This window comes from Platalea leucorodia (assembly GCF_965183815.1).
Source record: "Platalea leucorodia genome assembly, chromosome: 13".
NCBI classification, from domain to species: Eukaryota; Metazoa; Chordata; class Aves; order Pelecaniformes; family Threskiornithidae; genus Platalea; species Platalea leucorodia.
Genome location: NC_138835.1, coordinates 15,842,998 through 15,862,627, shown reverse-complemented (window position 1 = coordinate 15,862,627; position 19,630 = coordinate 15,842,998). Strand labels below are relative to the sequence as shown.

Here is a 19,630-nt window from a genome sequence, read left to right as displayed (position 1 = left end):
TCTTCAGAATAGCCTATTCACTACACTTGCAATGTTTAGCTTCAACTAAAACTTCTGACTACACTTTATTCAAAAACTTTATACTGTTTATATACTGTTAGTCATTACAGCAAAGTATTTGCCATATATTTCTGATCTCCATATTTCAGACATCTTCAATATACAGATTAGCTCTTCCAGTGAAAATAAACTATAACTCAATACTGTTGATTTCAAGACTGACCTTCTGTAGCAACAGATTGTGAAAGAAAACATCAGAAGATAAAACTTAAGAAAGCTTTTCCAATACAAACTAAAGTCATTATAAACGGTGAAATAACATATTTAATAAACAAATGAAGTAATAAGCAAAATCCAAGCATTCTTATGGCAACAAGCAGAACTGTGAAAATCTTCAAAACACATACGACCCAATTGAAGCAAATACCATTGACTTTGTTCTCAATTTCTATTTCAGACTGCCAAGTCTTGCCTTTCTCTAATTCTGATTGCTTCTCCATAGCAATTGTTTTGGCTAGCTCTTTTTAGTCCTGTTACTTAGACAGTTAAAAAAAATAAAGTGGTGGAGTGAGGGAGCCAGACCGACACAGACACATGAGAAATTAATTTGTCAGCAAAGTGTAAAAGTAATACGTATTTTCACTTAAGTCTTCGGACTGTTACTGTTAAGACTCTCATTTACACCTCTGTCCCAGGGTCGCAAAACGAGCCAGAAGAGTCGGCTAAGAACGATAAAGCTGAGACCTGTACTATTTTGCACTGCTCTGCGGTTTTTCTTCTTGCTTTGAGCTCTGCACCTGTTTTCCTCTTTGAATCGAACAGAAGAGAACCAAGTGACCATGATTAATGGAGGCAGCCCTACCACAAGGTAGGCGCAGGAGAACAGCCAGAGGTATTCCTTCAACTTCTGCAGTTGTGTAAGATTTCTAACCCAGCCTTTGTTATCAATGTTAAGGCAAATTTTATAAAGAACCGTAAGTCCTCATGACAATGTTATCTCCAGCTACTCTCTCTCTCTTTCCCTTACCATGTTACAAAAATATCTTTAAATGCCAAGAACTTACCAATATTTGAAAATGTTTTCTGTTAGCAAAAATAAACGTCACGATGTTTCACAGCTTGATATTGTGTGATTTAAGGAATAGAGGAGAATAGTCTCTGGTAACAAGCTCCAAAAGGTTCATCAGATGTCCTGTATTTGGGAACGGAAAGAATAGGAGGCAAAAATTAAAATCTAAACTTAATACAAAAACCTTCAGTGTCAGATAACTACAAGCAACAGTTAAAATAACTGCACATTTACAACACTGTTTGCCATTTCAAACAAGAAATACCCTGATATATAGGAAATATATTCTGACATATAGGAAAAATTATTTAGCTCTCGTGTTAAGAGTTTAGCATACAAATTTGAAGACTATTAACAACTTCAAAGCACTTCTGTCGAAGCATAGTCAGAAGAAGCCACTGTAAAAACCAGTACTTTATAGGAGGATTTAAAACAATTTTAACAATAATGTTTGTTCTAGTTAACATCATGAAGTTTCAGTTAATGTTTCTGCGACACCTGCCATCCACACACTTTAAATGGGGTTAGTATTAATCTAACCTCACAGTTACAGTGATTCCCCTCCAAACCAAAATATTTGCCTGAGGTTACAGAAAAAAATACGTGCCCGCATTATACAAAAGTAAGGTATTTGAGTTCTATTCCCACCCAACTCGACTGAATCACAGCCTTCAAAAGCCAGTGTCACCCGCAAGTTAAAGAACAGCGTGCACAAAAGCACTAAGTAAAGCAGTTTGCTCCTCTTAGAAAATTTAAACATTTTGAAAAAAGAAAACCGACAAAGATAAAGATGCAAATGCCTAACAGAAGGTAAAAGGTTTCTTTTCCATGCCTGTAAAACCTATGCAGCCCGAAATACAATATTCCAACTGGTAACAATTTGCTAAGACAACAGGATGCACCTTTCCTTACAGGGCACTAGGTGCATGCTCTAGTTCAAAATGCTTACTTGCAGTAATAGTTCTTTGTATTTCCTCTGCATTTCACTTACTCATTTCCCCATAACTTCCAACCCTGTCCACGTGCCTGTCTCTCCATCATGGAGAGCTCCACTGCGGTACAGAAACAGTTGCTCGTATCATTCCCCTATTTTTGTTCCCTGTTCTCTCTCTCATCTGGTCGCACCAAGAACAGATCCAACGCTATCCATGCCACGGACCTTGCAGAACGCAGCAAGAACATGGGAGAGCTCGCCAGGACTTAAAAAGCAAGTATCTTACAGGGTACCAGGCTTGAGAATTCTGGTGATATCAAAAAAAAAAAAAAAAAAAAAAAAAGAATTTAGCTACAGATATATCTGCTTCTCTAGCAGTGAAGATTAAAAAACAACCTGAAAAAAATCCAAATGCCTGTGGCGAGTATGACACTTACCTGTCCGAGTGCCATTAACTCCTACAAGACCTTAAGCTTCCACTTAAAAGAAAAAAAGACCACAAAAGTAATCTAAGCAAAAAGACTTTGCTCCTGTGCATCTATTAGACAAAAAACAACATAAAAAGTACCTTTAAAAAAAAAAAAGAGGATTAAAGAAGTGCAAGCATATCACACTGGGAATTGCCCTGAAGAATGGTTCCCCCCAAACTTTCTCATTGGTTTTTGGCTTTTTAACTAGGGGATCTTTGCTAAAGTTCCCAAACTCAGTACGTAAAAAGGGAGGGAGCCAAAGGAGGAAGAATCATGAGGTAATTTTTAAAGAGAAGTCTAGCAGTGGGAGGAACCAAGGGAAAGAGCACCTAAGAGACAGAAAAGACACGTAAGGAGTCAGGGATAATCCAAGAGTAAAAAAAATCAACTAGTGCAAAACTAAAGATAACATACGAGGTGCTCTGTGAACAATCTAAGTTTGTTTTTCTAATTCGTGGTACAAGCACTTAGTGCCTTGGGTAAGTATCCCTTTTTACTTTTTCGTATAAATCTCATAATCCAGATTTGATCAACTATTATTAAAAAAAAAAAATAAAAAGAAGTGGATTGAAGCCAAGAAGGATACAGTGGTACTAAGAAGGAAGTCGATAAACTAGTTTTATATTTAGCCACCACCTCATTCTCCAATACTATAGTGGCAGGACTTTCAGGAGTACTGCATCCTGACTACTTGGTTTATCAGTACTTAAATTACTTGGTGTCAGGTTTGGGTATTTTAAGCACCTAATGGCTAATACAGACCATCGATTCTTCTCTCTCAGAGCATGATTCGAGCACTAGTCAAAAAGGTATTTCCCCCAACGGTGTATTCATGCAAAAGGTGCAAATTTTGTTTAACCCTTTCCTCAAAGAGAGTGAGCTAACCACCTGAAATACCAACTCTTGCTGCAGAGTTGTGCACCACAAGGTGAGAAATACCAGCAAGCAAACTCGCTTGGATGGAACAAGTGGCTTGTTCAACACGGGAGGAGGAAATAATTAGGGAAGATAACTAGGTATTTAAGTATACACAGGTATAAACGTATTCTTTAATACGTAAAACGCTACTCACTTTTCTAAGTAGGGCTCTTAAGCAGCTAAATTCCTGGCAGACACACTGACATTCTTGTTACTGAGTTTATTTTAATCCACACACAAGCTAGTAGCGGTGTTTGTAGAATATTTCTGACGCCTCGTTGCCTCCCTCCATTACAGGGGACCCCAACTCAGTTTTACTGTAAAGCCAAAGCCAGGCAACTTCCAACATCTGCGGAATGTTTTTCTTCCTGAGCGCATACACAAGCCAGGCCAGTAACAGGACAGAAGGGATCACCACTGTGTGGGCTGGGATGAAAGCCAGCCGCATCCCCAGAAAGCAAGGCAAAAAGGTGGGTTTCAGCTCTAGCTCGGCATCTACCTGTTACATTTCAGCAAAGCTACTGCCCTTCTCGGCAGCTGCACCGCTTGTTCCCACGCACACGTGTACCCTTACCTACGCGCAACAAAACACCGCAAAGTGGAACTCGTTTCCATCTAATTAGAATTACCGTCAAGGATCTCGTCCTGCCTGCGAAGCACGGAAGCTATTCAAAACCAACATTTCAACAGCAGTCGAAACACAAAATGATGTTTCTTAAATATATGGGTATGGAAGAAAGTTAAAGCAGCTGTTCAGAAAATAACTGCACCACAGCTAACTTGGTAAGGGACAGAAAACCCCACCCACGAGCTTCCGAACTCCACCGTATCTCGTAGGAAATTCAGTGAGGAATTCACACTAGCTTGCATTTATGAAGAATAAGCAGTTTTAGCACAACTATGATTTTTCATCAGTATATTAGAAAATGTTTTGGAAGAGCCAAGTAAACCCCGGCACCCCTGTTTCACAGAGGGGGAGACGGATGAAAAGCAGTTACAACACCAGCACCTTCAATCGACAGCTATGGGATGGGAACTGAATCCCAAGCAGCTATCCCTGCAAACCGACCTCCTTGCGCATCCAAATACACCAAGGCAGCACCAACCAGAAAACTACTGAATGGTTTAGGAGAGCTGAGATTCTTTCCTCTTGCATCTCATCGCAACAAGCAATACACGCTTTTATTTCTCATCCTGCCTAAAGCACTGAAGATCTAGAGGGAATTGAGAAAACCAACTACTGAAGGTTGTATTTAAGGGGCCTGTAACACAAACATATCACCGAATGAAACAAAAAGTCCCCAAGAAGGAATGAAGTGAAGTTTTGAAGCAACGAATTTTAGCACCGGAGTCCTGACTGTCATTGTACTTGGCCAAAACATCATAAAAACGCTCACGGAGATCCTTAGGCGAGGAGTAAGGTCGCAGTCCTTCACGCAGACCAAACACCTCCCTCTATCTCACGGCCGTGGTAGGTCCTTGTACTCTCGCCTAACGTGACCCCTGCTATCTACAGGCAGCCCCGCAGCACGCTTGCTTTCACTATTAATACATATTAAGTTTCAAATATCACACACGTAAAACACAGGTAGGCTACGCGCTTAAAAATATCCAAGCCAGTTGTAAAGCCAGAAGCCAAACATAAACACGGCATTAGTCCTTTTGTGCAAAGTGTCAGAATTTTCTAGGGTAACGCTCGCCGCCAGGAATGGACACGAACTGCTGGCTCCTGGGAATTATAACGGACATATGGGATAACCATTATAACTGCAGGTAGCTCTTCAAAGACTTAAACTAAGCCCTCTCTTTGCCCTTTTGTTTGCCCATTAAACTAAGCACACAGGAGCAAGGAAAACCCCTGTGAATGCTTTTTACCAATTTAGGGGGAGTCTAGAGAGCGTTACAGAGTGCTGTGGAGCAGCCAGTAAAACCGGCAAGAACATGAAGGGAAAAATGTCCTGGGAAAGGTTGAGCTGTTTATGAAATAATTCTGCTCTGAAAGCAAGCAATAGCAGCTTGGATTGGGTGTTAGCCTGCTGCTGCGCTGCCGGGAGGACAGGAAACTTTGCTTAGAAACTTCAAAAACACGTATCTAAAAAAAAAATCCACACAAGTGGATAGCAAAGACAAAAAGAATATGCTCAACCTCACAGCAACACAACACGTTACCGGAGGAAAAGCAGGCGTATTAACAGCAAATAACAGATCTTTCAACCACGAGGCATTTTTCCATTCGACAGAGGACTGCTGGGGAGGGGGGACTGCTAAACTGGTTTTCCTCTAAGTGCTTCCAGTTATAACAAAAAAAAAAAAAAAAAAAAAAAATCTCCTCTTGCGAAGAACATATCCACTGTTGTACAACTGTCCCAGAAAACAAAGACCACGGGGAGAAAGTGGCCCATTTTCTTCAGTCTCCAAGAACCCCGTGTACAGGTCATGTTTTCAAAGGCTCAATCCTACACACTCGAGAATGAAGCAGCATTTAAAGTGCATGAATAAACATCTAATGTTAGAATTATTACAACACCCCGTTTTTTGGTACCGTCCTAAAATTGACTGAATTACACCAAAGCTAACGTAGAGTCTATGAAAACAACTGCGAGAGAAGTTTAGCTGTGAGTGAGTTTCCCCCTCCTGGACAGGCTGCATCAAAAGCAAAAGACTAGTTTTCTGTTTCAGTTACGGTTATCCCACTAGCATACCCAAGCACGTAATATTTTTTGGGAACCTATGTTTGGGAGCTCCCCTAAATATGGGTTTGTAGCTCTCCCTCCAGCCCGTGGGGCAGCCTCCTCTACCCATTTCTTGTCAGTTCCCAAAAAACACCTTAAATTCCTCACCACACGCTGAAAATATTGTGACTAATAATACACTCCACCCATTTTTTTTCCATCACTAAGGATTTCAAAATATAAAACTTGACAAACAGTGAGAGAAGCTAGACGGAATTTAGAAGGGGAAAGTAAAATTTTATTTCCAATTAAAAAGATGTTATAAAAACATAGAATGATCAAGCAAGGTAGTGATAAAAGTGGAAGAGCTATCCAGTCACAGCAAGCTTCCTCCTCAAAATTACATTTTTCTCACTCTTCCTGGATAACATAGCTTTTTCTTTTAATCCCCACAGGAAAAAAAAAAAAAAAAAGAAAAAAATACTCCCTCTCCTTGTCGAGAAAATACATTTAATGCATTAGAAGCAGAGCTGCTCTATCTACACAGAGAATCCACACTTGTAATAAATACTTGATCGAGTTCAAGAACTGAGACCTAGATCTATATTACAGCGACTAAATGCTAAAAATGATACCAGTGATGCAATTAAAATGCACGCAAGAACTTTGGTACAGGTGTCTACAATACCACTGTTTGCAAAACACATCTCCTAATTAGCATGGCTTTAAACAATGCTGATAATAATCCGGTCCTGTAAAGCTTGCCAAATGAATCATTGAGATTGCAAAATAAAAAGCATGAGGAATTCATTAAAGAGCTGTTAAACTCTCCTTTGTTTATCTTTCCCCTGTCAGGTGTAAAAATAAATAAATATCGGTTTATATCTCCGGATTTCATCCAAACGCTCAGCTTCACAACAACGCGCCGGTGAAGAACCTCCTCAGGAGGTACCAACATTTTTTTTTTTTTCCTCCTCCGTTTCAAAAGAGAAATCCTCCCACTATTACAGTCCTGAAAATCTGCTCCATTCTCTATTTGTCATCTGGGATTGAGTTATCAGACACTACTTGTATTACTTTGGGAACTGACATGTCTATTTACAGAGACACAAAGGCAATCCAGCAGCACAGCCCCTTCTCTTACCAGCACCTTTCACAGCACCTCTCCTTCTCCCCTCGGCCAAATTTTACAACCACTTTCTTCTGGGGAGGGGGGAAGACACCTCACTAGTTTCCCAGCATGACAGAAAACATTTCCAGCCACTTTTGCACTTGTTACAGCCTTATGAAAAATCACCTATATCCCCCCAAAGGAACAGCATTATTTTTTCAAGGTTTTTTTGTTTGTTTGTTGGTGGGGTTTTTTTTCAGAATAAAAAGAGGGTCACTTCCCCCATTTCAGCCTGCAATTAAAATGGAGGCAAGGCCAGGCGATCTATGTCTGGCTTTAGGGGGAGACAATAACCCAAAACAGGCCTGGCTTTTAAAAAAAAAAAAAAAAAAAAAAAAAAGCGAGAGAGAGAGGAGAGAGAGAAAGAGAGACAGGCAGAAAGAGAGAAATACAACATGCTTCACCAGTATTATTACCTCATCCCTTTTTCCAAGCAGTTTTGAACCACACTCCTGACAAACTCTTGGTCCAACTTGCACGGATGCTGCTTTTTAGGGGGCGGAAAGGGTTTTAATGCTGGAGCCGGGATTGAGGCTGGCTATTCGCAAGTGGAGCTGCTGTTAAAATGCCCCCTTGTCTCTTCTCCTCTCCCTTGAGCTGGGTGTTGACGCAGCAGAAATTACCAGCTGGAAAATTCCCCTTTTGGAGGTTACGGGGGGGTGGGGGGGGGGGCGGGCGGAGGAGCGAGGGGAGGGGAGGGCCGGGGGAGGGGGGTTAAACCCTGTCACTTACCAAGTTAAGCCATCCACCCACACCAAATAAGACATCGCGTCCCAAAGAAGACACCGTGCCCCCCTCCGCGGGCAAAGGGAGCGATCGGCCCCCGCTCCCCCCCGCGGCGGAGGAGGGTGCCGGGGCGGAGGGCTGGGGGGGGGGGGAAGATAATTAACGGTGATAATAAATGAGGCGGCGGGGGGCAGGGGGGGCTCCCCGCCGCCCCCGGAGCGCTGCCCGCCTCGCCTCGCCTCGCCTCAGGGCGGCCGCGGGGATGGGGGCGGCCCGCCCCGCCGCTGCCGCCTCAGGGGGCGGGCGGCCATGGCGACCCCCGCTCGCCTCAGGAGGGGCGGCGGGGGGGGGGGGGGGGGCGGGCGGGCGGGCGGCGGCGGCGACGCGCTTACCTGGGCCCCATGGAGGAGAGCGGGGTCTCGGAGCGGCCGGAGCTCTGGCTCCGTCGGTCACTCCGTGCCTCTCCTCCGGGTGGGGAGGGGACGGGGACGGGGGGAGGAGGGCGGAGGAGGGGGGGGGAGAAGCCGGCGGAGGGGGGAGGCGGGGGGGGGGAGGAGGGGGGGGCGCCCGGGCGCGCTCCCGCCGCTCCCTCGGGCGCGCGGGGCGCGAGCCCGCGGCGGGCGGGGGGGCGGCGCCGCGCGGCGCGTGCCGGCGCTTTCCCCGCCCCTTTCTCCCCCGATGATTGGCTAACGGCGGGCGCAAGCACCGCCCCTTCGCCTATCTCCGCCCCTTTCCCCGCCCCTTGCGCCGGGGGGCGGTGGGGGGGGCGCCGGCGGCGGCTCTGCCACTGCCGGACACCGGAAGTGAGGGAGGGCGGGGGCGCGCGCCCGGGCTCGGCCGCGCGGGGCACGACGGGGTGAGGCGGCGGCGGCGGCGGCGGGGCCGAGGCGGCGGCAGCCCTGCCCCGGCCCCCGGCCCTGCCCCGGCCCCGCTCCGCGCCGGACCCCGGCCCCGCTCCCTCTGGGGCGTCTCCTGCTTCGCCTCGCCGCGGCGGCAGGTGCGCCTGGCCCGGGGAGGGGGCGCGCCGCCGCGGCCGGCTGGCCCCCCTCGTCCGGGTGCGTCCCCTCAGGCCCACCGCGGCCTCCCCGGGAGCCCCCAGCAGGCGGGATGAAGGACGGGGCTTTGCTCGTCACGGGAGGCTGCGCTCCCGGCGGCGCTGGGCCGCTGCCCCGGGGGTGCTGCAGCCTCCGCAGCACCTTGCGGGGGAAAAAAAAATACCCACACTTTTCCGCTCTCTTAAGAAATAAGCTGTATTTCACCCAGCCCCCTGGAGAAACAAAATAAAAGATCTGCAGCCCCGCCGGCTTCAGAGCTCCCTGACTTCACTGGGCAGCGGGGCGCTGGCCCGGCTTAATGGCTGGAGAGCGTGGCCGGAGGTCTGGAGAAGGAGGTTCTGCGGCCGCGAAATGGAGATCAGAGTTCCTCCTCGGCGTAGGGCGCCGTCGGATGCGGGGATGAAAAACCTCTCGTTGCAACAAAGGGCAGGATTTTGCCCTTTTGGCAGTCGCGCTGAAGGACCTGACAGAAACTGCCCTATATTTCAAAGGACAGAGCTTAACAGGACAGGATAGGTCTGGAGCGTGGAGGAAGCCGACGCCGATCGTACGATAGCTGTGGCGAGCAAGGGAATCGCTCTTGAAATCTGTGCGGTTGCTGGATTGTGAAAGCAGGAGCTGGTCCAGCAGATAAAATGTTTTCAAACTGTTCATCAACATTTGCATACTGTGATTGTGCCCCAAATTGGGGAAACACACACAGGAGTAACTTGGGTTGGCCATTTGTTTGCGGAGTTAACTGGCTTAGGTGTGTAATCACAGTAATTGCCCAGATAATTGCGTGCCTAAGGTTTAAAAATTTCCTCCGTGGTTTCCTTTCCCTCATCCTGTATGTTTTCTTCATCTCTCGCTTTCAAGTAGGCAGACCTGCTGTTGAAACCTCGGCGCTGACTTTTATGCCTACTCTTTATTCAAATCCATTCCTACAAGGTGCTTTTAATCTCTAGGACGTCCCCTCACAAAAAGTGTATTTTCCACTTTTTAGTCTGTAATTTAAATAAACAGATGTTCTGTCATGTGTTTCCTCCCCCCCATTTCCTCCTACAAGCCCTAAATACCTTTAATTTTGAAAAGACTATGAATAAACCTGATTAATGAAAATGAAATGTCTTTTAACTCTGGCATGTTTTTAATTACCTCTTTGCTTTATATTGCGACAGAGTCCAAGCAGCACCTTCCTAGAAAGAGCTCCATTAAAATGCAAATGAAGACTTTGCAGAAGTTGTCTGTTAATGCAACGAAGGACACAATTTCTTAGACTTAAGCAGCACAAAATCGTCGCCAGGCGGGATTTCCCGCTGCCACCTGCTCTTTTCTACACACACAGTCCTGCGTCTTCGCCTCGTCGTACGCACGTTTGCCGGGCTCTGTCACCTGTGGGCGAGGAGCACCGGAACTAAACAGCCAAAATCCCTTTTCCACCCTAAACGCTGAGCCGGTTTTCCCGTGAAGCTATCCCGCCTGTGCCTGCAGGTGTTAAATCCTTGTGCTTTAAGTCTTTCTTTTTTTCAGGCTCCACGCTGACATGTGAAGGTTAGAGGGGCTGACTGAAGGCTATAGGGGCTGACTGAAAATGGACCTATATCTTTATGCAAATATATCTATTTTGCATAAAATCTATATTACACCTGGTTGCAGCTATAAGCTCTCCCGCCTTTCCTCGCTCCTCCGTATTTGAGACCGAGCTCCCCCTCTTATCCCAAAGCTCCTCAGGTTCAGCGCGTACGTTTCCCTCCTCTCCTCCTCCCCAGGTTTTCTTCCCCCGGTCTTTGTTGGAAGAAAGTATTTATTTCTGTCGTATTTATTTGTGTGTCAGCCTGGGCTGACTCCCCCAGCGCAGCAGCAGCTGCAGCCTGGGCACTGCCCTGGGGAACGCTCTCCAAGAGGGGGAGGGTGGCGGCAGGCCGAGTTTCCCAGAGCTTTTCCGCACAAAGGATTTCAGGAGACTTGCAAAGGTTTAATATTCTTTTGCCAATCACGCTGTCCCCTCGCCTCCTTTAATTAGAAGGTTGTGTTGTATTTTAGGTAAATACTGCAATTGCTCAGCCTGTCCTTAGAAGAGAGGTGGTTTCTCCTCATAAAGAAGGAAAGAACGTGTGTGGGAAAAAAGAAGAGGATAGGAAAAAAGATGAGCTGGAGGAAAAATCAGGGTAGTTCGTGGGATTTTTGGTGTGCAAAGCGCCGTAAACGAGGTGTGCAAAGGAGAGGTTAAGAGCGTAACGATGCTCCTCTTCGGAGAAATGTCAGGGGCGACAGGCCGCGTGTTTCCAGCCCGAGTCGACGTCCTTTGCACGCCACCGTATCACAGATTTCATCAAGGCAGAGACCGCCGGAGGTGAGGACTTTAATCGCACCGCCGATAGCTTTTAGCCACTGGGGAAACAGGTAAAAGTCAGATTGCTCTAGCACAAGAGAGTTTGGTATTGCCCCGACACACTCCCTTTGCTTTCTTTACAAAGAGCGTGCGTGCTAGAGCTCGAACGTACCCCCAGCCACCGGCACAGCCGAGCCGAAGCCGCGCGCCAACGGCTAGCGGCTCGTCGTTGTCGCTGGCTGGCAAATTAAGCGTACGCGGACTCGGGCGCCCGTCGTTGAATTCTGCCTCCCTGCGCCTCTGTGATCGCTCCCTGGACGATCGCAGCGACCGGCCAGCCCTCGTGTGCCCCGTCCTCCCGCTGTCCCCTCTGCCGGGGCAGGGTGGGACCGGACCGGGGAGCAGCGGTGGAGGAAAGCTGCCAGGGTTGCTGCGTTCGTACCGCATCCCCTTTGCGAAATCATCCGTAATGCTGAAGCATTCTCGTTCCACCTCCTTTCTTCAGCTCTGCTCTACCTTATCTTCACCGCAGTTGTAGGAGATTTTACATTTAAAATGATTTCTTGTGTGTCCTTGTCATGTGGTCAGTTTGGAAGCAGGTTGAGAAAACCCAAATGGCCTAATTAGTCTGTTTTTTCCCCTACAAAAGTTTTGTGCTCTGAAATAGAGGCGCAAAACTATTCCTAAGCGATCCCTGATCCGTAAACCCTGCTCGCGGCGATCCCCCTTTTGCTTCCCCGTTCCGTACACGGTAGACACGGATCTCCATCACCAAAGCCTGTTCTTCCCCAACTCCAGCAGGAAGAAAGCCATTTTGCAGGGCTCTGCTCCTCCTCCTCATGGCGGCTCTGGATCCCTGAGAATCCTGGGACCATCAACTTCGCCAGCCACATCGAGAGCAGCTCGCTGATGGCGGAGGAAGGGGTTAAAGGACCCACATTCCTGTCCCTCTGCTCCGATCAAAGGTCAGGCGGTTCTTTAGGTGAAGGAAGGGAGGGAGGTGGTGTGCAGCCCTGACCAGGTCATTTGAGGAGTAAACCACATCTGAGGCGAGCTAATGAAGCGGTATTTGTCTCTCTCACAGGCACACACTCCCGGTCTGTGCCGGGCAAGTTAGAATTCCTTCTCTAGTGGGAGTGAAGATGTCGATTGTATTTTTTCCATGATGTGTATTGAGGCATTTGCTAGGTTGTGGGAGTAAACACTTGGGGGAATTCTCCATGCGCTAGCGAGGGCAAGTCACAAGCCTACTAAATATGGTGAATGAAGATTACAAAAAAACCCTGGAGAATAAAACTCCCTCTTTCCACCCCATCTCCCCCCCACCACCACCCCCGCATACTTTTTCTCATTATCGTGCACTGCTGTTTCACTGCTTGCCGGGCAAATCCATTGCCATTTGTGTGACTAAACACATTGCGCTGCTTTAGTTTTTATTTTCTGTACGGAAGGGCAGCGCTGGGGTGGTCCTTCACATCTTCACCGCTACCCGAGGCGCACCGCGCCATCCTGCTGGAGAAAGCAGAGACACCAAACATCCAACGGGGGGGAACAGCAGGAAATGCTCTCAGGTCTGTAAATACTTGAGGGGGTGAGAGATGATGTTCATGTACAAAATATTTGACCAGCCGCATCCCACTGACCTCCTTTGGTGCTGCTCTTGAAAGGGATTGGCCGGAGTCAGAAACAGTTGATCTTTAATGCTCCAAAAATACATTCCCTTTCAAAGCCTCTCAAGTGGAGAAGCCTCCAGGCTGCCAAATTTCGGTCCCCACTCCCAGCTCCTCGTGGCCTGGCTGAGTTCAGCTCCGGGGTGTTCGTTTAGGTTCACCCAAGGCTGTAGATGATGGCGAGGATGAAAGGTGCCGGGGCCGTGGCACGGCGGGGTGCAGGCGTGCGTGTGGGGGGGACAGCAGCAAGCTCTGTCCCCAGACCTTCTCCGGGCTGCTCCGTCCCCAGCGTCCCCAGCGTCTCGTCCCGCCTGCTCTCCTCCCTGCGGCGGCCCGGCAGCAGCCAAACTCTGGTTCTGCAGACCCCGGTGGGAGCCTAGAGCCAACCTGGGGCCCTTTGATTCCCACCCAGGGATCATTTCAGTGCTGGTCCAGGCTCCAGCAGATCACTTTGTGCTACGCCGACATCGCCCTCCTCGTGCAATAAAGGATCTCTGTTCCCTTTTTTGTGAGCTTGGGCTTTTCTCGAGGTTGCTTTCCGCTGTATTTTACATCGTAGTGCTCTGGCACTTCATCCCTCTAAGGGGTTTCCTCCTTTCCCGGGTTTGGCTCCGGAGCAGCTCACCGCTCTGCGTTTCGGGGGTACTCTTTAACCAGATCTTCTCCCTTTGCAGCTCTTCGCTGACGTTCGCCTCTGTGCATCGGGGAGGAACCACTGCCTGGGCCGTGCTTTCTCCTGAGACCAACAGCACAGCGTCGGCACCTTTAGAATAAATTCTGATCCTTCCTCCTCCAGCATCGCTGTCCTTCATGCCTGCAGCCTTTCCCAGCCATTACCCAGGGGCTCACACCAGCCCCTTTCCAAACAGGCAAACCCATTTCTCTTTTCAATAGTTGCAAGACACAAATAGGGACGTTCCCATAGTCCCGGCGTCCTTCAAAGTCTGATTTGGCTCTCAGTTAAGCTCGAGCCTTTTTGCTACAGCACCTCAAACTACTCAGCGTTTGAGAGAGATTTAGCTGAAATATATCCCTCTGCTTGCAACGATTTCGTGTTCTTCAGAACCCAAAGAAATTGCAGGGCTGCACGTGAGTCCTTTGTTTCATGCGATCTGTAGAAACAGTGCGTGTGATGGAGCTACGCTTGAAAAAGGCAGAAGCAACAGCTAAAATATATATAACTACCGAAGTCTGGGAAGTGTGGTTTGGGGTTTAGTCAGGCAATTGGTAGTTCGCCTAACGATTCAGGCCACAGTCGAGGTTTTGCTAGGTTAAATACGGTAAGTCAAGTTTTGCTCTCGTTTATGCAGAGCTTGGGCTGACGCTCCAGCGGGCACGGTCCGACCCTTTCTGGGTGAATTAACCCCACCTCCGTCCCCCCTCGGCTCAGGAGGGATGGGGAGCTCGCCTGCGTGGTGCTCCTGCCCTGATGCTTCCTTGCGGTTTTACCTCTGGTGTCCTCAGTTTGCCCAGAGAGCCCAAATTTTGGGGTCCCACGCGGGGCAGTGCCTGGAGCTGAGCTGCGGCGGGGGTAGCGGCAGATCTCTCCGCTTGCTTCCCACTCTAAAATAATAACAAGAAAAATTAGGGGGACCCGGGCAAAACATTCACAAAATGCTCTTAGGTAAATAAGAAGCATTTTGCACCATATTTGAATTTATATTAAATTGCTTGTCATGAGGAGCGATGAGGCTGTCAATAAATTAGTTTCTATTAGAAGCTATTTGAAGGCAGTTAATAGTATTTAGCATCACCAAGCCGTTCTGTGAGCAGCCGTGCTGACGACGCCTGTTTCCTACAGACCTGTGAGCTGTTGCGGTGACGCCGGTGGCCGCGCGTCGCGGTGGGCAGCATCTTCCCGCTGCAATGCCCACGGCCGCCCTCTCCTCCCACCCTTCCCAACGGGAAAGTGGCTCATTTAAGCACAAAAAACCCTCTCGGTGGTGGAAATGGTGATGGGTGTATGGGTATCCGCCGCGGGCACGTCACGGTGGTCTCCAGGCCCTCCTCCTGGGTTTCTCCCTGCTCGCCTCGGCTTTCCCCCTCCGCCCGGAGCAGCCGGGCTGGCTGCCGCGACCTGTAGCCACAATCCCGGTGCTGCCCGGCCCCGGGGGAGAGCTCGGCCGCTGTTCCCAGCCCTCGGCTCCCGCAGGATTTCCTATCCGGGCAGAGCCGGGGTCGGCAGGGAGGGGTCCCGCCGGGCGCCCCGCAGCCCCCAGCCCTCGCCCTGCCGCAGGAAGCACTGCTGGGTGCGCGGGGTGGGGTGGGGAAAGGAGGGGAGAGGAGGAAAATGGGGAGTCGGGGGCGAGCCGCCAGACGAGGCCGGGGTGGAAATGCCGGGCGGATGCAGCTCCGGGCTGGGGCTCGGACCTGCGCCCCGGTCACTTCCCTCGAGTCGCCCGGCCGGAGCCGTTACGGGAGCCCGGGGATGAAATTACAGCCAGGGAGATCCAGCACCTGAGCAGGGGCCGGGCTGGCCTCGGCAGCACACGGCAAACAGGCAGCGGAAAATCCCACCCGGAGCCAGCCGCCCTCGGGAAGATGTTTCCTCTTCTCCTGGCTCTCTTGGACGGCCGGGAAGGCAGGGCAGGGCACGGGCAGAGCCCAGCATCGCCCCGGGGCCGCGGCCAAGGGGATATCGGTCCGGGGGGCTGCGGGGGTCCAGGGGAGGCAGGGCTCCGTGTCCCCCAGGGCCTGACTCTGGTACCAAGGCACCAGCGGCGTTGAATTCAGCCTCCCTTCTGCTCGCCTTCGTCCCTCACACGTGCTCAGCCCCGTGCAGGAGCCCTCTTGCTCAGCCATCGCGTCTGACCCCATTTCAGCCATCGGATGGGAAAATAGTCACTGTCTGGATGAGCCCTGAAGCCCGTCGTGGCCGGAGCTGTGCCGGCCCCTGCACCCAGGCTCAGGGATGCTCCCAGGCAGAGGGAGAAAAGCCGCTGCCCCCGAAGCCTGGAGGAGCCCCTGCTCTCTGGGGACTGGCACGGGGATGCAGGCGAAGAAGATGGATGCCTCCTTTATTTTCTTTCCCCCTGGATTTAGTAGTTCCAAACCTCTCCACAAATTTCCCCTCTCTCTTCTCAGCTTTCCTAAACCCAGCCCACTCACTTGTATGGCTTCTCCGGCAGTCAGCTCCCTGTGATGCGTTATCTGCTCCCAGCATTGCTGCACCGACCCCGAGCTACAATTCCTGCCCTCGACTGCTGGACCCGGCACCGGTTCAAGCAGCCCCGCAGCGCCTCGCCGCTGCGCGCCTCGGTCAGCCCCTGCTCCATCCTTGCTTTTCCCAGGGAAGGCAGTGCCGGAGCTGCCGAGCTGCCGGTGTAACCTCCCCGGTGCCTGCAGCCGCATCCTTGCACTGCGCTCCTTCATCTCTGGCCTCCGAGGGGTTTTTGGGGTGAGGGGAGCGGAGCTGCCCCGGCAGCCGTGGGCTCCCGGCCCCTCCAGGGTCGTGCAAGCCCCCCAGGTAGGGTGGGAGCCCCCCCGGGCGACCCGTGGCCACGGGCAGGGCTGAGACCTGCGGGGTGCTGGGGAGGTCCTGCCGCTGCCGGACCGGGACCCTCGGGGGGTGCGAGCAAACCCCCAAACCCACTCTGTTTTCCCTGCCCAGGCTTGGGTTAGCGCGCAGCAGACGCAGTGTGTTTTTGGTTTAATCTGCAGGGAAATCTTCACACCTTCCTTTGCTCTTTTCCTCGCCAGCCCCTCCGCCTGCCAGCACGTCACCTTTGCGGGGGCAGCTGCCCATCTGGTGGCAGTTGCGGGTTTTTTTAAACGTTTGCCTCCTTCCCTTTTCCTCCTCCACCCATGCAGCCCCCTCTGCTCCTCCTCTGCTCGCCCTCACGGGCACCTTTGCTTTCTCTGTGTATTTATTGCTGGTGCAGCACGGACACAGCTCAGTGGGACAAGGGAGGATGGAGAGATGCTGTGCGTGTGCCGGTGCCGGCGCCGGCTGGGATTTGACTCTCCCAGCCTCCAGCAAGGGCAGTTACACCAGGAGAGCAGCTCCCAGCCTTGCACACATGCGAACAAACCCCGCTTCTCCTCCCAGGGCTGGAGGTGCCTCCCCTAAGGAGAGGGTTAAGGCAGCAGACACGTTGCCTCCTCTTTCTGCGAGGGGTTAGAGGGGGTATAGCCTGCATCCGTGCAGATGCGAGCTTGTTTATTCTTACCAGATAGTTTGATGGCTTTATCTGATCACAGGTTTTCCTGAGGAAGGAAGGGTGAGTCTGAGTCACTTGAAAATGGGGGCCCTTCATCTCTGGGTATGACTGGCGGGGCCATGGATATTAGCAGAGCCCCGGGGCGAGACGCGCTCTCGGCGCTGGCGGCTCTCCAGCTTTCGCTCCGCCGCCGTGCAGGGTGGGCATGGCCACGGTCGTTGATAGATGCGAATCCAACGTGGGCACCGGGGGGGGGGGATGCTGTGGTGTGGGTGTCAGAGGAAGGGCCCAGGACCCGGTGCCGCAGAGGGAAGAGAGAAATCATTTACTGTGTCCGTGCTGTGCAGAGGGGAGCTGCTGACACGATGCCCTCGGTGAAGAAAACACCATCACAAGCAAATTGAAAGCGAGGGATAAAGTCTAGTGGCAATTGATAAATTCAACAGAGAGACAGGTTCATGCCCTCCTAGAAGAAAACCCAGATAATTAAACTCCCTTCTTCTGCTAATGCCTTTGGTGAGGGGCTGGAGGAACCGGGCAACGTGAGCTCATCTGCTTCTGGAGCGCCGGGGGCAGAGGGGGCCGGGGGGGCACCGGCACCCGGATCGCTGGGACGCGGGGAAGGGCAGCGGCTGCAAACAGCTCCGGCCCCTCGGAAGCGGGGAGCGGGGCTGGGGGCTGCCGCCAGCCGGGGCCGTCCTCTGCTCCCCGACCCCACCCGCACACCAGCAGCCTTCCCGGCTGGCTCGTGTCTCAGAAAATAAATGAATTGTTCGTAAAGTGACCTCAAAACACTCGCACTCTGCATTTCGTGGAAACTGGGGGCTTTCGAACCTTTCTGAGCCCAGCCAGGCTCCGGCGAGGGGAGCGGAGCAGGCGACGCTGAGCTGCTGGATGCGCGCAGAGCCGGGCCCCTGGGGTCCAGAATTAATAGGACAGAGCAGGGGCTGTTCCCTGCATGTTTTATTTATGGGAATCAGGCCAGTGAAGTTCCCTCAGCTCTCAGAAATAGTCACATCGCCTCTGCTTTGCGCTGCCCACGGCCGTGACCTTGATAAATGGGGCAGTGCCCGCCCCCCCCGCGCCCGGGAGGACGCTCGCCCCACGGGAGCCGGCCGGGCTCCCTCCCCGCCACCCCCAAAACTCAGCCTTGACGTGCCCAGGCACCCCTCGTGAGCACCGGTGCTCCTGCCGTGGGCAGCCTGCCTCCGCTGCCTGCAGCTGCCGGCTCTGCCCGCAGCGGGAGCGACCCGTGAGAAAGGACCCACGGGAACTCCACCGAAAATCCCCCAAACACCAAGCGAGCGCCGGGCACCCCCCGCTCCCCGCTTCCGAGAACGGGGCTCGCCAAGAGGCGTCCCCCCGGCACCGAGGTGACATTTGCCTCTCGCAGCAGACCGAACCCCTGGGGCACCGGCTGGCGGCGAGGCTGCAGACCCTGAAACAGGAACCAGAAGTGGGGCTCTGCTTGCTTGCCTTTTTTTTTTTTTTTAACCTCCATTTTTTAGCCATTTCCTGATGCCAGCTCGCAGGCACGGCCTCGCCACACGCACCACCGCGATGGCATCTCCACCGGTCCCGCTCGGCAGCCCCGGGGCCACCAAAGCATCCCCGCGGCGGTACCCGGAAGGGAGGGATGCTGATCCGAGGGTCACATCCTGCTGGGGGAAATCTGAGCGTGCTGCCCTGATTTACCCAGAGGAAGGGCGGGTTTGCATCCCGGGAGCGGGGCGGCAGGAGGGACGCTTCGCCGGGAAGCACCTTCGGGTGCTTTCGGCACAAAGGCGGGCAGCGCCGGTGCCGTACGGCAGGAACAGGCAGGGGTAACTGGGGAGGAAGCGGCAGCCGAGCGGCACCCATCCCCTCCCCGCTCGCAGCCCGGCTCCGCGCAGAGCCCTGCTGCAGGCAGCTCAGCACCCTGCCCGCAGCTGGGGGCCTCATCCTGACCCCCAGCCTCCGCCGGTCTCCTCCTGATCTCAGACCCACTGGGGAAACCGTAGAGTAAAGCCACGGAGCCCAGTGGCAATGCGTTAGAGTTGCACCAGCACCGCTCAGGTCGGGATACGGCCGGGCTGGACGGCTCCCGTTAGTGGGAGCTGGGGAGGCCCTGGCTGCCGTTCGGGGCAGCAGCAGCAGCCGCCTCGTTTCTTCCACCCAAGAGCATCAATAAGGGAGAAAACGGTGTAAAACACAATGCACCTCGAGCAGGCGAGGACGGGCTTCACGCCGTGCGTGCAGCACCTCCCTGCTCCCACACCCTCCTGGATTTAACCGGGAGGGACCTGAGGCTCGGCACAAGCGCGGCGATCGCTCCGGTCAATCCGTGCGATTGCCGAAAGCGCGTTATCAATGTCTGATCTGCCGTAATCGCAGAGCGAGGTGGCTTTCCCAGGGCTGCCGGTGAGTCAGTGCGGAGCTGGGAGCAGCACGGTTCCTCTCCCCACCCTCCGGCCCCGGCACAGCATCTCCCT

At 52.1% G+C, this 19,630-nt stretch overlaps 1 protein-coding gene across 1 annotated transcript in view; it reads right to left on the bottom strand.

Annotated features, from left to right (window-relative positions):
- Positions 1 to 8,070, bottom strand: part of ZBTB46 (zinc finger and BTB domain containing 46) — a gene marked incomplete at its 3' end in the record, with an annotated part of 54,491 nt that extends 46,421 nt beyond the window's left edge. Inside the window, exons 1-3 of the mRNA XM_082326297.1 lie at positions 7,967 to 8,070; positions 7,651 to 7,860; positions 1,065 to 1,192 (exon numbers count right to left, since the gene is read on the bottom strand). The remainder of the gene's footprint in view (positions 1 to 1,064; positions 1,193 to 7,650; positions 7,861 to 7,966) is intronic.
- Positions 8,071 to 19,630: the final 11,560 nt, after the last annotated feature.